The sequence below is a fragment of the Pseudophryne corroboree genome, chromosome 8, assembly GCF_028390025.1.
Source record: "Pseudophryne corroboree isolate aPseCor3 chromosome 8, aPseCor3.hap2, whole genome shotgun sequence".
In the NCBI taxonomy this organism is placed as follows: domain Eukaryota; kingdom Metazoa; phylum Chordata; class Amphibia; order Anura; family Myobatrachidae; genus Pseudophryne; species Pseudophryne corroboree.
The window spans coordinates 226,751,607-226,770,513 of NC_086451.1; the positions used below are offsets into that span (position 1 = coordinate 226,751,607).

The 18,907-nt window shown below is 43.8% G+C and overlaps 1 long non-coding RNA gene across 2 annotated transcripts in view; it reads right to left on the reverse strand.

Moving 5' to 3' along the window:
- Nucleotides 1–17,403, reverse strand: part of LOC134947639 (uncharacterized) — a 199,776-nt gene extending 182,373 nt beyond the window's left edge. The window contains exons 1-2 of one of the 2 annotated variants that reach the window (XR_010182672.1): nucleotides 16,998–17,403; nucleotides 15,839–15,906 (exon numbers count right to left, since the gene is read on the reverse strand). This is a non-coding gene — a long non-coding RNA (uncharacterized LOC134947639). The remainder of the gene's footprint in view (nucleotides 1–15,838; nucleotides 15,907–16,997) is intronic. The other variant, XR_010182673.1, reaches the window with a different exon arrangement.
- Nucleotides 17,404–18,907: the final 1,504 nt, after the last annotated feature.

Consider the following 18,907-nt stretch of genomic DNA (forward strand, 5'->3'; position numbering starts at 1 on the left):
AGACAGGTAGCCAGTGCTGCAAGAGGAAGAGGGCCCCCATGTCATCAGTTCCCCCATGTTCCCCAAAGCCCTGATTGCATCAGGAGGTGTCTGCTTGTAATAGAGGCCTCCTGCTGCATTAACATACAGCGCAAGGAAATAGCAGTGATAGCAACTATATCAACACTTCCCAAAACCGGCCTCCACCCACTCATAGCACCTGAGTGAAAGTGGGGGTTCCAGGCATCATCGTGGCCCAGTCCCCTGCTTCACAATAGTGGTAATCATGGCATTGTGTAGCAGGGTGTGTGTCCACAATGTGTAGGAGGGGTTCTGGTTACAAGTGGGCTTGCCAACTTTCCTGTGACCCATCCCCATGCTGAGCTGACCTGACTGCCCCCTCACGGTAGTGTGATGTATGGCAAAAAAAAAAGAAGCATCCAGGACATCAAGCCTATCTGGGAGGGATCAGAAGACCCATCCCTTGCCGTGCTTTTATCACTGGGAAAAGATCTTGTTAGTTAAATAAAACAAGATCTGCAAAGCCTAGCTTTTTATAGCTTGTTAAATCGTTACGTATAAACATTGCTGTAAGTATTGATTTATTGACGATATCTCTGGTATCTGTAGCATTACAGGTATTCTTAAAAAGCATTATTATTTTGAATTTAACACATGAAAACAGCAGTTTCCACATGTTTAGGGCTATAAATCAGTCAATAAATAGGTGCCTAAAACTCCTTTCAGACAGCAGAGAATTTGACCAGGGAATTTGCTGGGGCATGCTGGGTCAACCCACTTTCTTTCTCTGTGTGAAAGGGCCTACCCAGGTCCAAACTGCCAGAGCTTCAAATCTCGATGCTACCAAGAATATTCTTGGGTGCGACCCGGGTTGCCTGCTGTCTTAAAGGGTGCGACCTGGGTTTTTCAACCTGGATTACCTTTCAAAGCTGCTGGTTGGCGGAATAACCCGGGTCCAAAGGGGTTTAGGAGCTGTGACCTGGGTCTAATCCATGTTTAAGAACCCAGGAAAAAGTGGGGTTCAAGCCCCAGCTTCTGCCTTAAAGTGGTAAAATAACAATTCCAATAAAAATAAATAAAACTCTTTTTCCCTCAGTCATTTCCACTTAGGTAAACAGAAGAGTTAGGTTTCATGAAAGTCGGCTTCTCATTCCCATCACTGGTGCTTAGCAAAGCAAATCTTTAAAATCTCTTGTTTTATTTACATAAGTTCTACTCTCAATTTACACTGCAGGCCAGCATGGCATACTGGGAGTTGTAGTGCAATAACAATTGGGGATCACAGGATGCCTCATATTCATTACATGTTCACTTAATCACTTCCTCAAGGTTATTACATCATATACACTTAGGGGGTCATTCCGAGTTGTTCGCTCGCTAGCAGATTTTAGCAGCATTGAACACGCTAGGCCGCCGCCCCCTGGGAGTGTATCTTAGCTTAGCAAAATTGCGAACGAAAGATTAGCAGAATTGCGAATAGAAAATTCTTAGCAGTTTCTGAGTAGCTCGAGACTTACTTCTACACTGCGATCAGCTCAGCCCGTTTCGTTCCTGGTTTGACGTCACAAACCCGTCCTGCGTTCGGCCAGCCACTCCCCCGTTTCTCCAGACACTCGCGCGTTTTATCCTGGCATGCCTGCATTTTTCCGCACACTCCCAGAAAATGGCCAGTTTCCGCCCAGAAACACCTACTTCCTGTCAATCACACTCCGATCACTTCAACGATGGAAATTCTTAGTTCGGACGTGAGTAAATCTACTAAGTTTTGAGCTAAAATACTTAGCGCATGCGTACTGCGTACCATGCGCATGCGCATTTTCGCCTTAATGGCTCCGTTGTGAAAATCGGCAATGAGCGAACAACTCGGAATGACACCCTTAGTTGACAGCAGTGACTTATACCCCTTTTACACTCGCAGAAAAATCCCGGGATATTGCACGTGAACGCGCATCATCCCGGGATTCTTCTCAGTGTAAATGGGTACAGGGACAATTTCCCGGGACGAGCATCCCGGGATTTCATCCCAGGTCAAAAGCAGGGTTGGTCCCGGGACCGTCCCGGGAAGCTGGGTAGTGTGAAAGGGTCCGTCCCGGGATTCACTATCCCGGGACTGTTAAAAGGACTCGGATTGGAGCTTTCTTGGGCTCAGAAAAGCTGATGTCATCTTTTCTGAGCCCAAGGCCATTTCTAATGACATACTAATGCATTTGCAGGGATATCCCGGGATCAGTGTAAATGGGGCTGTCCCGGGTCGATCCCAGGTCTTAGTGCAGTGTGAAAGGGGTCAGTCCCGGGAAGGCATCCTGGGACGCATCCCGGGAAGCAACCCGGGAGTGACCCGGGAGTGCGAGTGTAAAAGTGGTATTATTTGCAGGGACAGAGCCAGGATTCAGAGATTTGTCCCTGAATATTTGCTCAGCAGCCACATTATTAGGTAGGTACACCTACTTGTTAATGCAAATAAGTAATCAGCCATTTGTGGTTTAATAACTCAAGGCATAAGTTTGCAGTCATGATCAGGCTCAATTGTTTAGACCAAACACCTGAATGGGTGGAGGGAAGGAATCTAAGTAACTGTTTGTTAGTGGCAGACAGGGGTGGACTTTCACTCACAACTGTCCCTACAGTTTACAGAGAACGCTGCATAAAACAAAAACCATCCAATGAGCGGTAGTTCAGTGGGCGAAAGAGAGAGGTCAGAGGAACAACTCTCAACATGCAGCATGTTACACCTTGACGCAGATGGGCACCAACAGCAGAAGACCATACCGTTTTCCATTCCAAGCGGGGGTCCTACCCAGCACTAGAGGGGTGTAACAAGTAAAATCGCCCTGTTTTTCATTAATGACCAAATGCACGATAGATTCTTACCATATATTTTCATTGTTTAGGCGTTATAGTTAACATTTATTGAAAATGAGTCTTTATAATGCAATAAGCACAATACTATTCCATTTAGGAAACATGGCCTAATATGTTTTGCAGTGGTCCCAGTTCCTCTGGGACAGTATCGTATGTAGCCTGCGTGAATGCCCAGGCTTAGGAGAAAAGTGTACCTGAACAACATTTAAGAATGTAAGACAACTATAATACATATGCAATTACCCAGTAGTGCTGTGTGGTGTGCTTCACCTGGCAGTGTAACGGTATAATACATATGCAATTACCCAGTAGTGCTGTGTGGTGTGCTTCACCTGGCAGTGTAACGGTATAATACATATGCAATTACCCAGTAGTGCTGTGTGGTGTGCTTCACCTGGCAGTGTAATGGTATAATACATATGCAATTACCCAGTAGTGCTGTGTGGTGTGCTTCACCTGGCAGTGTAATGGTATAATACATATGCAATTACCCAGTAGTGCTGTGTGGTGTGCTTCACCTGGCAGTGTAATGGTATAATACATATGCAATTACCCAGTAGTGCTGTGTGGTGTGCTTCACCTGGCAGTGTAACGGAATAATACATATGCAATTACCCAGTAGTGCTGTGTGGTTTGCTTCACCTGGCAGTGTAACGGAATAATACATATGCAATTACCCAGTAGTGCTGTGTGGTGTGCTTCACCTGGCAGTGTAACGGTATACATATGCAATTACCCAGTAGTGCTGTGTGGTGTGCTTCACCTGGCAGTGTAACGCTATAATACATATGCAATTACCCAGTAGTGCTGTGTGGTGTGCTTCACCTGGCAGTGTAACGGAATAATACATATGCAATTACCCAGTAGTGCTGTGTGGTGTGCTTCACCTGGCAGTGTAACGGTATAATACATATGCAATTACCCAGTAGTGCTGTGTGGTGTGCTTCACCTGTCAGTGTAACGGAATAATACATATGCAATTACCCAGTAGTGCTGTGTGGTGTGCTTCACCTGGCAGGGTAACGGAATAATACATATGCAATTACTCAGTAGTGCTGTGTGGTGTGCTTCACCTGGCAGTGTAACGGTATAATACATATGCAATTACCCAGTAGTGCTGTGTGGTGTGCTTCACCTGGCAGTGTAACGGTATAATACATATGCAATTACCCAGTAGTGCTGTGTGGTGTGCTTCACCTGGCAGTGTAATGGTATAATACATATGCAATTACCCAGTAGTGCTGTGTGGTGTGCTTCACCTGGCAGTGTAACGGAATAATACATATGCAATTACCCAGTAGTGCTGTGTGGTTTGCTTCACCTGGCAGTGTAACGGAATAATACATATGCAATTACCCAGTAGTGCTGTGTGGTGTGCTTCACCTGGCAGTGTAACGGTATACATATGCAATTACCCAGTAGTGCTGTGTGGTGTGCTTCACCTGGCAGTGTAACGCTATAATACATATGCAATTACCCAGTAGTGCTGTGTGGTGTGCTTCACCTGTCAGTGTAACGGAATAATACATATGCAATTACCCAGTAGTGCTGTGTGGTGTGCTTCACCTGGCAGTGTAACGGAATAATACATATGCAATTACCCAGTAGTGCTGTGTGGTGTGCTTCACCTGGCAGTGTAACGGTATAATACATATGCAATTACCCAGTAGTGCTGTGTGGTGTGCTTCACCTGGCAGTGTAACGGTATAATACATATGCAATTACCCAGTAGTGCTGTGTGGTTTGCTTCACCTGGCAGTGTAACGGTATAATACATATGCAATTACCCAGTAGTGCTGTGTGGTTTGCTTCACCTGGCAGTGTAACGCTATAATACATGAAGATGCAATTATTAGCTAATGAAATCAGAATGTGACAAAAACTGGATATTTCTCACCACCTACCATCTATTATCTTTCATTTAGCAAGTTCTTGTTTTCTGACTTGTTCACATTCCTAGATTCTTCTTAATATCCCGTTCAGGTTCTAACCTCCCTTTTTCCCTCCTCTTTTGTGTTCACCATGAAGTTTGGATACGGCCCCCTACATCAGCCATCTCCGTTTCCTGCAGATATGAGGCACAGAGATTAGACCACCCCCTCCCTCTCCAGCTGGGTCTTTTATCTGTTTTAATAAAGGGAAAGTATCTTATTGCTCCCCCCTCGTCCCTCTCGCATCTGGAATCATTATTTTCTTTTTATTGGGAAATGAATTACATGGCTGATGTGTCTGTTTGAATGTCAGAATTATCTTGTCTACTGCGATCTAGTGGTTAGAGGGGGAGAGTTATGGGATTACACCGTAAATGTTATAGAATCCAGGATTTCATCACAATCAGCTTTGCTATTGTAACCAAAAAAATCACATCTCCTGAGAATTTTGTAGACACATCACCTCTTAAATGAATCACATCAGTGGTAAAATTACGTCAATGCAGACTTGAGTCCTGTAATGATTTACTATAGCTGTAGAATAACTTTCAACAAAATAAATTCAATAGAATCATATTTATTTGAAATTGGTGTATTCCAATGGAATTGAAAAAGAAATTCCTAGAGAATAAAAAAGCCTGGATGAGAATATCTATAGCCGCTGGTGGCAACACAAATGCCATGATTTCATTTTTATTTATATTTTTGTGAGCTTTGGGCAATCAACATCAGGGGATCTATTTATTTAAAAAAAAACACTATTTTCTATCGCCGCGCATAGTAAGATATATTTCAGGGCTATGTATTTAAAAAACAAAATTCTCCAGCAGTAGTAAAACATAACTTACCTCATCAGCGACAGCTGGGGTCCTTTCTCAGCATGTGTGACCCTCCATTACCACTGATATTATTGCAGGATTTAGGAATCTTACTTTGATAAATACGCCTGTTGTTTGCATGCAAACATGACGGGATTTATGTATGCATTTATGAATTGGTTTTATAATAGGTAAGTTGAAGGGATCTCAAAAATGAAGTGGTTGCAAAGCTGTTCCATGAACAGATGGGTTGATTCCTGGCGTGGAGATGTCTTTAAGTCATACTTGCCTACCTGACACTCTCCATGAGGGAGAAAATGCTCTGTTCCTGGACTTTCCTGGTAATGTATGATTGCCATCACCTGTGGTGAGCTAGTTAATTGATAAGAAAGCTGTTTCACCACAGGTGATGGCAATCATACATTACCAGGAAAGTCCAGGAACAGAGCATTTTCTCCCTCATGGAGAGGGTCAGGTAAGCCCAGTACTCACGGGCCGATATAGGAGAGATGTGTGCTGAGCGAAGCGCTCAGCACACATCTCTCCTGCCGCTCAGGACAGCGCGATCTGTGCTGAGCGTGTGGGGGGAGACGGGGGGGCCGCTCACTTCACCCAGCGGGTGAAGTGAGCGACCCGCTAGATTGGCCTGCATGCAGGCCAATCTAGCAGCGGCGATAGCGATGTGCGGGGCTGCGCATCGCTATCGCCGAGGGGGCTACACACGGAGCGATCATCCCGATATTCTAAGCAATCTAGTCAGATTGCTTAGAATATCGCTCCGTGAGTACCCCCCTGTAGGCAAGTATGCTTAAGTTACTGTATAACTACTTGCACACCTATGTTAATGCATTGCTTATATTTCATTCAAAACATATAAGTAAATATATCAAAACACAGATACATTATAACACTACAAACAAAATACAATACAATAGTTTAATCTAAAAATCAGATCCAAATGTGCAGCGTTATCTATTTACTAGGCACATAATTTAAATGGCAAAACCTACCTTGTGTTGCCTTTTAAATTATTGCCGCTCTAAAGAAATGTGAAGACGCACCGGAATTGCGCCAATGTATGTGTTTTGCAGGTTTTTACATTTCCACCTATGTGCCTGTAATGATGGTATGGGCCAAAGGAATGCATGTAGCATACCCTCCAACATGACCCGCCCCACTAGGTACAAAATGCTCTGTTTCTGGACTTCCCTCTTAATTTATGATTGCCATCACCTGTGAAGAAACAGCTTTCTTATCATTTAACTAGTTCAACACAGGTGATGGAAATCATAAATTAAGAGGGAAATCCAGGAACAGAGCATTTTGTACCTAGTGGGGCGGTTCATGTTGGAAGGTCTGATGTAGGCAGATATTACTTTATCCTAGCACATCTGAGGTGTGCAAATTCAATTAACAAGACATACAATGTTATATCAGGGGGCAATAAGCAAAGACATATAGGGGAAGATTTGTCAATGCTTAGAGAATGATAAAGTGGAGAGAGATAAAGTAGCAGCCAATCAGCTCCTAACTTCATGTTATTAGGCTCTGTTTTAAAAAAAATGACAAGAGCTGAATGGTTGGTAGTTTATCTCTCTTCACTTTATCTCTCTCCAAGGCTCAGTACATCTGCCCCATATTGTAGGTGAACATACAAATGTGTGTGGAGTGTGAATATTGAGCACTACAGCAAAGCAAACAGACACATGCATAGTAAATGTCCCATCTCTGTGTCTCATCAACTGTCAGCAAACATTATTAAATCATAAGATGTTCTGGCCAGTGAGTGAAATTCTATGCACAGACTACATTCTATGTAAGTAGTCACCATCAAGTCTCATAAGTTTCAATTCTGCATGTTTTCCACTCCATAAGCTTCCTTCCTTTTTACACTCTCTCCTAACTCTTCATTCCCCACAGCACACAGGTTTCTCAGTTTTTTCCTCCAATGTCTTTCTCTCTTCCACTACCTGGGGCTCTACACAGAATCTCATTTCCGCTCACAGACTGTCACCCAGAACAAGAGTAAGAGTGTGACCCCCCAGGGGCTGCAAGGAACAGTCAGTCAGCATTCCAGGAAATACAGGATTAAACTTGTTATTGGAACGTGCCAGAGACATAAAACTGTCTCTGAAATGAAATTCACTGAATGAACTACTTTACATCTCTCTGCTATTCCTACTTCTTAGGTAAAGCAATTTCATTGCACCCTCTTTGCAACACACTTGGGGGGTTATTCAGCGTTGTTAGCTAATCAAAAAAGTTAGCAATTGGGCAAAACCATGTGCACTGCAGGTAGGGCAGATGTAACATGTGCAGAGAGTTAGATTTGGGTGGGTAATGTTGTTTCTGTGCATGGTAAATACTGGCTGCTTTATTTTTACACTGCAATTTAGATTTTAGTTTGAACACACCCCACCCAAATCTACTCTCTCTGCACAAGTGTGAAAGCAAAAAAGATGGCTTTTGGGAAATACAAATAGACTCAAAATAATAATGACAAGTGATCAGACGTGCAAAGGCAGAAGCCGAGGAGAAAATGGCCCAGTCAGTAGATAAAGGAGTCAAAACTTTTTTTAAGTATATAAGTGAAAGGAGAAAATCAAATGGAGGAATAATAAGACTTAAGACAGAGAGTGAGCATTTGGTGGAGGGAGACAAGGCAATAGCAGATCACCTAAATAATTATTTTTGCTCAGTATTTACTACAGAAGGAGAAGGGAAGAGGCCACATTTAAGTTGCAAGGACATTCATAAAAATAAGGTAGATGAAACTACATTTACAGAAGAGAAGGTCCTAACAGAACTTTCAAAATTAAAAGTGGATAAATCAATGGGGCCAGATGGAATACACCCAAGGATACTAAAAGAGCTAAAAGATGTGCTGGTGACACCTTTAACAGAATTATTTAACCAGTCACTAAATGCAGGTGCCATTCCAGAAGACTGAAAAGAGCAAATGTAGTTCCACTGCACAAAAGTAGAAGCAAGTAACTACAGACCAGTAAGCCTTACATCAGTAGTAGGGAAAGTAATGGAAACACTATTAAAAGAAAGAGTTGTGGAATATCTTAAATCAAACAACTTACAGGATCCAAAACAGCATGGATTTACTGGTGGGAGATCATGTCAAACATATCTTATTGACTTTTTTGACTCTGTGACAAAAATAATAGATCAAAGGGGAGCTGTAGATGTAGCATATCTAGACTTTATTATTATTATAATCCTTTATTTATATGACGCCACAAGGGTTCCGCAGCGCCCAATTACAGAGTACATATGCACATACTCAAAACAGGAAAACAGCAACTTACAGTTAACGACAATATAGGACAAGTACAGGGTAAATAAACATAGCTACATCAGCAGATGACACTGGAATAAGTATCAGGTGGCAGTAGACTGCTGAATTTGGTGCAGTTAAAGGTAATTAAATTAAGATAAAGGATAAGCACATGAGGGAAGAGGGCCCTACTCGTGAGAGCTTACAGTCTAAAGACTTTAGTAAGGCATTTGACACTGTCCCACATCACAGACTGCTAAATAAACTTGAAAGCATAGGGGTGGATTATAAAACAGTTAAATGGATAAGAACCTGGTTGCAGGATAGGAAACAGACAGTTGTAATAAATGGAGTGCAATCTATGGAGGGAAATGTTACCAGTGGAGTACCCCATGGATCTGTACTTGGACCAGTTCTCTTTAATATCTTTGTTGGAGACATTGCAAATGGTATTGAAGGGAAAATATGCCTTTTTGCAGATGATACAAATATATGCAACAGGGTAGACACACCGGGAGAGTTAAAACAAATGATTGATGACCTAGGTAGGCTTGAGAAATGGTCAAGAACGTGGCAATTACAGTTTAATGCTAAAATATGCAAAATCATGCACTTGGGTCTCAAAAACCCAAAGGCTAAATATAGTTTCAAGGGCACTATAATGAAACTACTGAGGAGGAAAGGGATTTAGGAGCAATATTTCAAGTGACTTAAAGGCAGGAAAGCAATGCAACAAAGCAATGAGAAAGGCAAGTCAGATGCTTGGTTGCATAGGAAGATGAATCAGTAGCAGGAAAACAGAAGTAATAATGCCACTGTATAGGTAATTGGTCCGTCCCCATCTGGAATACTGTGTCCAGTTCTGGAGACCATATCTCCAGAAGGACATAAATACATTAGAGAGTTTACAAAGAAGGGCAACTAAAATGGTGCATGGCCTACATCACAAAACTTACACGGAAAGGCTAAAAGATCTTAACATGTATAGTTTGGAGGAGAGAAGGGAAAGGGGAGACATGATAGAAACTTTCAAATGTACCAAGTGTCTTAACAAAGTTCAGGAGGGAAACATTCTTCAAAGGAAGAGAAGTATTAGAACTCGAGGACATACTCTGAAACTGGAGGGAGGCAGGTTCAGGGGAAATTTAAGGAAAAATTACTTCACAGAAAGGGTAGTGGATAAGTGGAATAGCCTCCCATCAGAGGTGGTAGAGGCTAAGACGGTAGAGCAATTTAAACATGCTTGGGATAGGCATATGAATACCCTTACAAAGAAGGATGCGATTACCTAAAGGGTAAAAAAAGGGGCAGACTAGATGGGCCAAGTGGTTCTTATCTGCCGTCAAATTCTATGTTTCTATATGTTATATCTGCCCCCCCTGCAGTGCAACATGGTTTTGCCCAATTGCTAACTTTTTTGGTTTGCTAACAACTCTGACTAACCCCCTTAATACAGAATTCACATCATTTAGCAGTCATATAACAATTTTTGGAAGATTTTACAGTGGCCAGGCCACTGACAATTTGGGCCTGAGTCGTACGTAAAGTACATAGTCTATGGGCCTAATTCAGAGTTGATCGCAGCAGCAAATTTGTTAGCAGTTGGGCAAAACCATGTGCACCGCAGGGGGGGGGGGGCAGATATAACATGTGCAGAGAGAGTTAGATTTGGGTGGGGTGTGTTCAAACTGAAATCTTAATTGCAGTGTAAAAACAAAGCAGCCTGATTTACCCTGCACAGAAACAAAAAAAATAACCCACCCAAATCTAACTCTCTCTGCAAATGTTATATCTGCCACACCTGCAGTGCATATGGTTTTGCCCAACTGCTAACAAATTTGCTGCTGCAATCAACTCTGAATTACCCCATGTGTAGATAGTTGCAGTTACAATTGAGATGTGCAGTCTCAGAAATGTCTTGCAAACAGGGAAGTGGTAAGTGGACGCACAGAGATGGCCTATCGTACAGAATGGGCATGTTATGGGAATGTCTTGGGCGTGTTGCTGAAGCGGTTGCGAATAATTGTAACTCAGACGCATAATTGTTCATAATTGTTCACATCAGAGGCTGTGCTCTGAGAATCTGCAGCTAGCATGGGGCTGATACAAGTTTCCATAGTGCAACCAATGCTCACATCATTAACCAACTAGTACAGTATCTAAAGCCTGACTGAGGAGGGCCCAACAGGTTGTGTGAGGAAGGAAACATGAGGCTGCAAGTGGTATGGGAGCTGGTAGGCAGGATGTTTTTCTGAGACAGAATTTAGATAAGATTTATTTTTTTCATTACAGAAGTAATAACAGCTTTAATGATGGGAAGATACCAATGGAGGGAGAGAAAGTATAGATGTTAGAAGGCTGAGATGGGATATGGCTGTATGCAAGGCCGATGAGGAGGGAGTACTAATTACTGTAAAGAGGTCCATGTCTGCTCATTGGCAGCAGCCTCTCCCTCCTAGCCCAGTACACAATGCTGTATACTGGGCTGCAATGGGTCCAGCTGCAGTCTCCTCTGACTGCATGATATGCGGGGGGAAGAGGGGTGGTTTGGGTGGAGCAATCACATTGTCCCCATCCTCCCCGCCTTGATATGACCCCGGCTGAGGGATTTTGCTGTGCCAAGTATATTAGTCCATGATTAGGTCACAGTCCCTATAGTACATTGGCCCAGTCCCACTCTCTATGGCCCTAGCTACATGGACAGGTACTAGAGTGGAAGATGAAAACCCAAGTAGATAATATAAAATCATTTGTGGCAGAGCTGGGACTGGGGCCGGCCATCTGGCACGTGACAGAAATATGAAGACCCAATGGGCCAGCATGGCACAAAAGCCTAGTAGATACAGCTCTGCCCAGTGGCGCTTTAAGAGAGGAGGAGGCCCATGTGCTTCCTCCTCCATCCAGGCCCCCTCCTCTCTAGCCGGCTGCTGTGTAGAGTCTGAGCCCCTAGTGCTCAGACTCTCATGCGCATGCACAGATCTCTGGGAAAATGGTGCAACAGCCATTTTCCCAGTGATTTCTCTATTGTGCATGTGCATAATGCCGGGAAAATGGGCGTGCCGCCATTCTCCCGGTGATTTCTGCAGCGCTGCTGCCATCGGCTCGGAACTCCAGAGGGATAAGTATTAAAAAAATGGGTGCAGCATATGCAGTGAGGGCCCCCCTGGACTCTGGGGCCTGTGATCACTGCACACACTGAACCCATTATAAAAACACAAGTGGCTCTGTCTCCCAGCACTCTGCTAAACTAGCATGAAGAAGGATTGGGGGCGTGCCATAAAGCCATGCCACCATGACATGCCAATGTGAGACGTGGCTACACCCTTTGTCATACCTGAAAATACTTCGCCAGTGCGTCCCTGATTAATGGTCACAACAAATTTTACTATTGGCTATTTACATTGGTAATTTGAAATGAACAAGCACAGTTTACTGCACCTGAGTAGCACAGATTATACGTCTGTGATGCAGTGGCGTAAATTTGTCCCAGTTACTCGGAGGCAAGATAAATATTAGTGCCCCCCTATTTCCTGTAGCAAGATAAATATGTGTGTGTGTGTGTGTGTGTGTGTGTGTGTGTGTGTGTGTGTTTGTGTGTGTGTGTGTGTGTCTGTGTGTGTGTCTTTTATTTTAAATCACACATTTCTTAGCAGTCATACCCAGGTTTAGAACCCATGACCTGTTACACTAACAGCAGACACTTTACTGATGGAGTTATTTGCTCCTGTAGAGGAAGCATGAGAATTGTAACTATATGAAGTTACGTGTAATTGTCAGAGAAGTATCTTCATATAGTAAAAATTCTCATATTTCCTATACAGGAGCAAACAGCTTCATCAGTAAGGTGCCTGCTTCCAGTGTAATAGGTTGTGGTTTCTAATCCTGGGTGTGATACTTGTAAAATGTGTATAATAAAGAAAGAGTGATTTGTAAGGTGCAGGGACCAGTGAGGAAGTTGGCCACTGAAAAGACAGCGGCAGCTATCAATTAACTTAATTCAATGGTGTCACAGAATGGGAGGAGAGGTGCCCCCCTTCAGAGCAGGAGCCCGGCGGCAGATGACACCGTTGCCTCCCAGAGTTCTGCCTCTGCTGTGATGCCATTGCGTGTTTAATTCAACTTCCCACAACTTTCGCACCTAATACTTCAGCATCATGCATACCAAGTTTACTTCTCACTATAATGCAGTAAATACTTTACACACCTTATTTAAGCGAGCCGAGGACAACTAATATCTATGGAAGTCACTATGCTGAGTCTTTGTTCCAGGTGACAGAAAGTCTAGCCTCACTATAAGTGACATGTTAATGAAGTGTTAGATAGTCCAACAGAATGAGTCCATTAATGCCATCCATGATATTCTTCTTGGTTGCTGCTACCATTGTCACATCCATGCACAACCCATAACTTAAAACATTTCTGGAACCAGCCTGCAATATAGAATTTCCCATTGGAGCTGGTGGGCAGGGGCGTATATCTACCCATTGGCCAAGATGGCACTCGCCAGAGGCGCCAGCCAAGGGGTCTGGGACTGAGGGTCGACAGCACAAAGGTCGACACACCTTAGGTCGACGCCAATTGGTCGACACACCTTAGGTCGACATGGACAAAAGGTCGACATGGACAAAAGGTCGACATGGAAAAAGGTCGACATAGGTTTTTTATGGTTTTTTTGGTGTCGTTTTCTTCGTAGAGTGACCGGGAACCCCAATTAGTGCACCACGTCCCCTCTCATGGCTCGCTTCGCTCGCCATGCTTCGGGCATGGTGCCTTCGCTCTGCTACTGCTTCGCTCGGCACACTTTACCGTTCCAATCGTAGTCCACGTGGATCGTTAAGTATGAAAAGGTTCAAAAAAAGATTAAAACTCATGTCGACCTTTTTCCATATCGACATTGTTCCTGTCGTCCTTTTGTCCATGTCGACCTTTTGTCCATGTCGACCTAAGGTGTGTCGACCAATTGGCGTCGACCTAAGGTGTGTCGACCTTTGTGCTGTCGACCTGGAGTCCGGATACCCCAGCCAAGGAGGGGTCGCCACCCGGCAGTGCCACTCTCAGCCAATGGGTGGACTCAGTAGTGGCATCGCCTGGGCTGGAGGATCGCACAGTAGGCAGGAACAGGCACCGGTGTTCGGCACTTCAATGAAGAAGTGAAAATAAACTACTGGGTTGCTGGGAGCTGTAGTTTATTTTCACTTTCTTCACGGAGTGTGGTGCGGTGCCAAGTGTGGTGTTCCTGCCTACTGTGCGATCCTCCAGCCCTGGCGATGCCCAGCTCATCACACTAGGTATTGCAAAATATTACGGATACAGTATATGCAGGGAGGGGGGAGACTATGTGCTGGGAGCGGAGATGACTATATGCAGGGAGGGGGGAGACTATGTGCTGGGAGGAGAGATGACTATATGCAAGGTGGGGAGAAATCATGTGCTGGGAGGGGGAAGGGGACTATGGCTGTGTGCTGGGATGGGGGCTATAGCTATGTGCTGGGGGAGACTATGGCTATGCCCTGGGAGGGGGATGGAGACTACGGCTATGTGCTGGGAGGGGGATGGGGACTACGGCTATGTGCTGGGAGAGGGATGGGGACTACGGCTATGTGCTGGGAGGGGGATGGGGACTACGGCTATGTGCTGGGAGGGGGATGGGGACTACGGCTATGTGCTGGGAGGGGGATGGGGACTACGGCTATGTGCTGGGAGGGGTATGGGGACTACGGCTATGTGCTGGGAGGGGGCGGGGACTACAGCTATGTACTTGGAGAGAGTGGGGACTACGGCTATGTGCTGGGAGGGGGATGGGGACTACTTCTATGTGATAGGAGGGGGATAGGGACTATTGCTATGTGCTGGGATGGGGGCTATGGCTATGTGCTGGGGGGGAGACTATGGCTATATCCTGGGAGGGGGATGGAAACTACAGCTATGTTCTGGGAGGAGGTGGGGACTACGGCTATGTGCTGGGAGGAGGTGGGGACTACGGCTATGTGCTGGGGATGGGAGGTTATCTATCCATTGGCCAGTATGGCACTCACTAGATGCACTGGCCAAAGAGGGGGTGCTGCCTGGTGGTGCCACCCTTGGTCAGGGGGTGGAATCACTTAGTAGTGGCAGTGCATGGGCTGGTGGTTCCCACAGCAGCCAGGAGTTGGAACCGGTGTTTGGCACCGCAATGCACCACAGTGAAGAAACTCAAAATAAACTACTAGAATGGTTTTCTTAATATATCACTACATCACCACTAATAGATAGTGCACATAGATACCTTTTCACTGCCATTAATATTTGATTATACCCCCTGGCCGTGGGTGTCATCGCCGGGTGGTGCCCCTCCTTGGCCGTGCCAGGCACTGCTTATTTCTCCACAGTGTGACAAGGATTACTGTGTAGGCAAGATGTGTAAGGGGTACTAGCGTGTGACATAATGTGTATAAGGGAGTTTACCACTGTGTAACGTAATTTGAACTGGGAGTAATATTGTGCAGTCATGTCCCTTTCCCACAACATCATGCCCCTTTTTTGCACATGCGCCTTCCCTATTTCGAATATGAGAGGGGGCACCAGTCCCTTACTTTGCAAGGGGTGCCAGAACCCCTTTTTTTTCTTAAATGGGCTTTTCAGCCTTACATTCCTGCTGTTTATTACACATCTGCTGGTCACAGCTCTTGGTCCCCACTACTGATCTGTGCCACTGATAATGCCAATAACACCCATTTGTGACAACAGTGGTTGTTGCCTCATAAAGGTTGATGTGCTTTGTGTTCCAGTCTAATCATGTGATTGTAACCCTATTCAAGTTGGTAATTTGGATTATGATATTATTCAGCGTTTCAATATATAAGTGCCTCCACCCAAGCTTGAGTTTAATTTAGGCTTGCTTGGGAAAGCCTGTGAACACTAGCTATTGTTAACACTTACTCCGATTGTAATAACTATCATACCTTCACTGCTTGTTCTTCTTTTGTGGTTTCAGAGCTTCCTGTGACAAGATCAACAGTACTCCCGTCCGCTGGTATAGTATTGGTAAGTATTAATACAATTAATGATATTAATTAACACTCAACTAACTTATGTATCTCTTGTTTTGTTTTACTAATCCATCAATGAATATGTAACAACAAGTATTATCATCACAATTTGTCTTGTAAGTATCAATAGTTACGGTATAATACAACTACTATTTGCATGCATTACAAAAAATATTAAACCGGTAAAAATGAAGGTGATGCATCAAATAATACTATCAACCTATGTACTCCCCCTACCAGATGGTCTTTCTGGCAGTCCATTAAAATTATCCGCAATACTGGTCGACCTGAGTACTGCGTTGGTGCACAGTTGGGGCCCAAATGTAAGATTTTCAAGTAACCGCGTGTGAATTGGATCCAGATCAATATTTCATCTAGATCAAGTGCGCAGTATTAATACAATAAACCACAGTTGAACTCATCCGTATGCACTGTGGATCGTCTTCAATCAGTATATGCCATCAACCTGTAATGTTCTGAAGGCAATTCATCATGGGTGTATCAACCTATATCATCCGTTGAGCCTCTACCTCCTTCCCACTACCACGGGGTGTTGATAGGAAGTAGTCAGCCCAGTATTACTGTAGTTCTTCCTTATTTTAGGTGACTACTAGTGTGATACACTGACTCAATATTATTACCTGTGCTCCAGAGAAGGATGATACTAACTATCTGTATCAAATCACTATTACTGTCTCTCCTTATCTGGATATACTGCTGATTAGCCTCTAAACACAACTTTACGGCTTGCTTGTACGGAGGTGTAGTTTGAGGTCAATGAGGTATATGCAGTAGAAAGGTTAATGATACTGACAATCTAGGGTTGACGCACCAGCAGGTTCAGTTTATATTGCATCCGGGTGCGTTATAATAAATGTCAGTGCTATATGCAATCCAACAGTCTCTGAGTGCTTTATTTACTAAGATCCACTATTCGGTCCCACTGGTGCAGTTCATGTTTACTGATTACCTACAGCCTGTATATCTCTTGAAGTGTAGATGCTATCTACTTTAATAACTAGATATACACTGAGTTCAGGGCTGACTTTGTAACACTAGGCATATCACTCACGTTTATATACTGTAGGAGGGGATGACGATGACATCGTCTGATCCTCCACCAACTCCTCCTGCTGGGCGGCAATAGTTGGGCTGATCCTATCCCTTCCTGACGGGTCAGATCTGATGGTGCCTCCCCCTACTGCTCCAGCCCGCCTACCTCCTCTCTACTTCGACTGTATGGCGTGTGCACAGCTGCTCTCCCTCCGACTTGTTGCGGCGATCCGGGATCTAGACAGCCATATATGGGTAAATCTGCTCTCCTTTTTCCTCCCTGCGGACAGCCGAGATACAGTTCTCCCTGAATATAGTCCGGTATTTTCCCGTTCTCCGTCGCGTATCTCTCTGGGGCTCCTATCTGCATCACACCTCCTCAGCGTCAGCCCAGCCGTTTTTTTTTCGTCTCAACTGTCACTATCCTTGCCCGCACGCTCCAGCTCTCCAGTCATGAGGGACAGTCTCTAGAAATTTCTCTCCAACTGTCCCCACGTGCAATATCCCTGCAGACTATGGAATAATATCAGGCACAATCATATATATACATTGCATTTAGGGTACATCCACATATTATCACAGCAATTTACAATAAATATTACAATTATATATACACCCCTTTGTCTGTATTTGATACGGGCTACATGATACTTACACCAATTTCCATATAATTCATGCACAAACCACCCACAATATATTTTTGCAAGTGTTTTCCAAATCCATTTCTCAAGTACCCACAATAGGTCGTGTTTTCTGGATTTCTGTCTATGGAAGCAGGTGCGATAAATATTGACCTAGCATAATAGAACAACTAACTGGTTCATGATTGGATCAATCAAAAAACATGACCTGTTGGGGCACTTGAGGAATGAGTTGAGAACCACTGATTTAATACATAATTACAATTGATTGTGCCTTTGGTGTCAAGAAAGAGAGCAGTAGCAGCTACACAACACATGCAGCCATATAACAATATGAATTTGCATGATGAGAATACAATTCTTGTGGTGAGGTCTCTTCTTCATGTAATGTCTTCACTCTCTTAATTTCAAGACCTCATGAGTCTCTTTCACACGTGTACTGGTTCTTTGTGAGAGAGTTAATGAGCCTGTGTCTTCCTTTCTTCTCCTTTAATAACCCTTAATGCATCTTCCAGACCTTACTCAGCTTCTGAGTGATTCTCTCAGCTGCTGTCCGTAACAAGCAGCTCGTAAAATGCGTAGTAATGGAAGTGCCCCTTGCTGGGCTCTGGAGTTAGGAATATTTTGAGCCCCCTTATGGGAGCAGAAAGATCAGCAGCTAAATCCCCCAGACTTCATTTTATGGGAGAGATCCTAGCTCAGCACATTTAACTTCTTCTCTGCCTGTGTATATGCAATCAATGGAAACTGGGAAGAGCGACAGCAGAAATATTTCCTGTGGAGTTCAAAAGATATCACGGCTACTTAGATATGAAGTCAATAAAAACCCATACATTGCTTATATGGTAATAGGAAGTTAGATATTTTGCCCTCAGACATCACACAGTAGTCATTCACTATACTAATATATTTATTCACATTTACTGAATTCTGTTTGCAAGTACAGTCCATGCAATATGCACAAATGATATGTAATCCCATAGTTGAGAGGATTTGGTTTCAATTCTTCAAGTGAAATATCATCTAAATTGTTATAATAATGATTCTCCACTAGTAGAACAACCCAAATTCCAGTGCCTTGCAACCTGTTGATAAAACATTGGGTAGGAAAATGTTTACTGAACATTCTATGTAGACATTACTCAGGGCAAACACATGATTTCCAAAGGGTTATTTTTGCAGAAGTACTTGCACCATTGCAATACTTGTTCTCTCAGGATGGTGGTAACAGATTAATATTATTCAAAATATACTTTGGTCTTTAAATAAAGGATTTATAATCAATGAT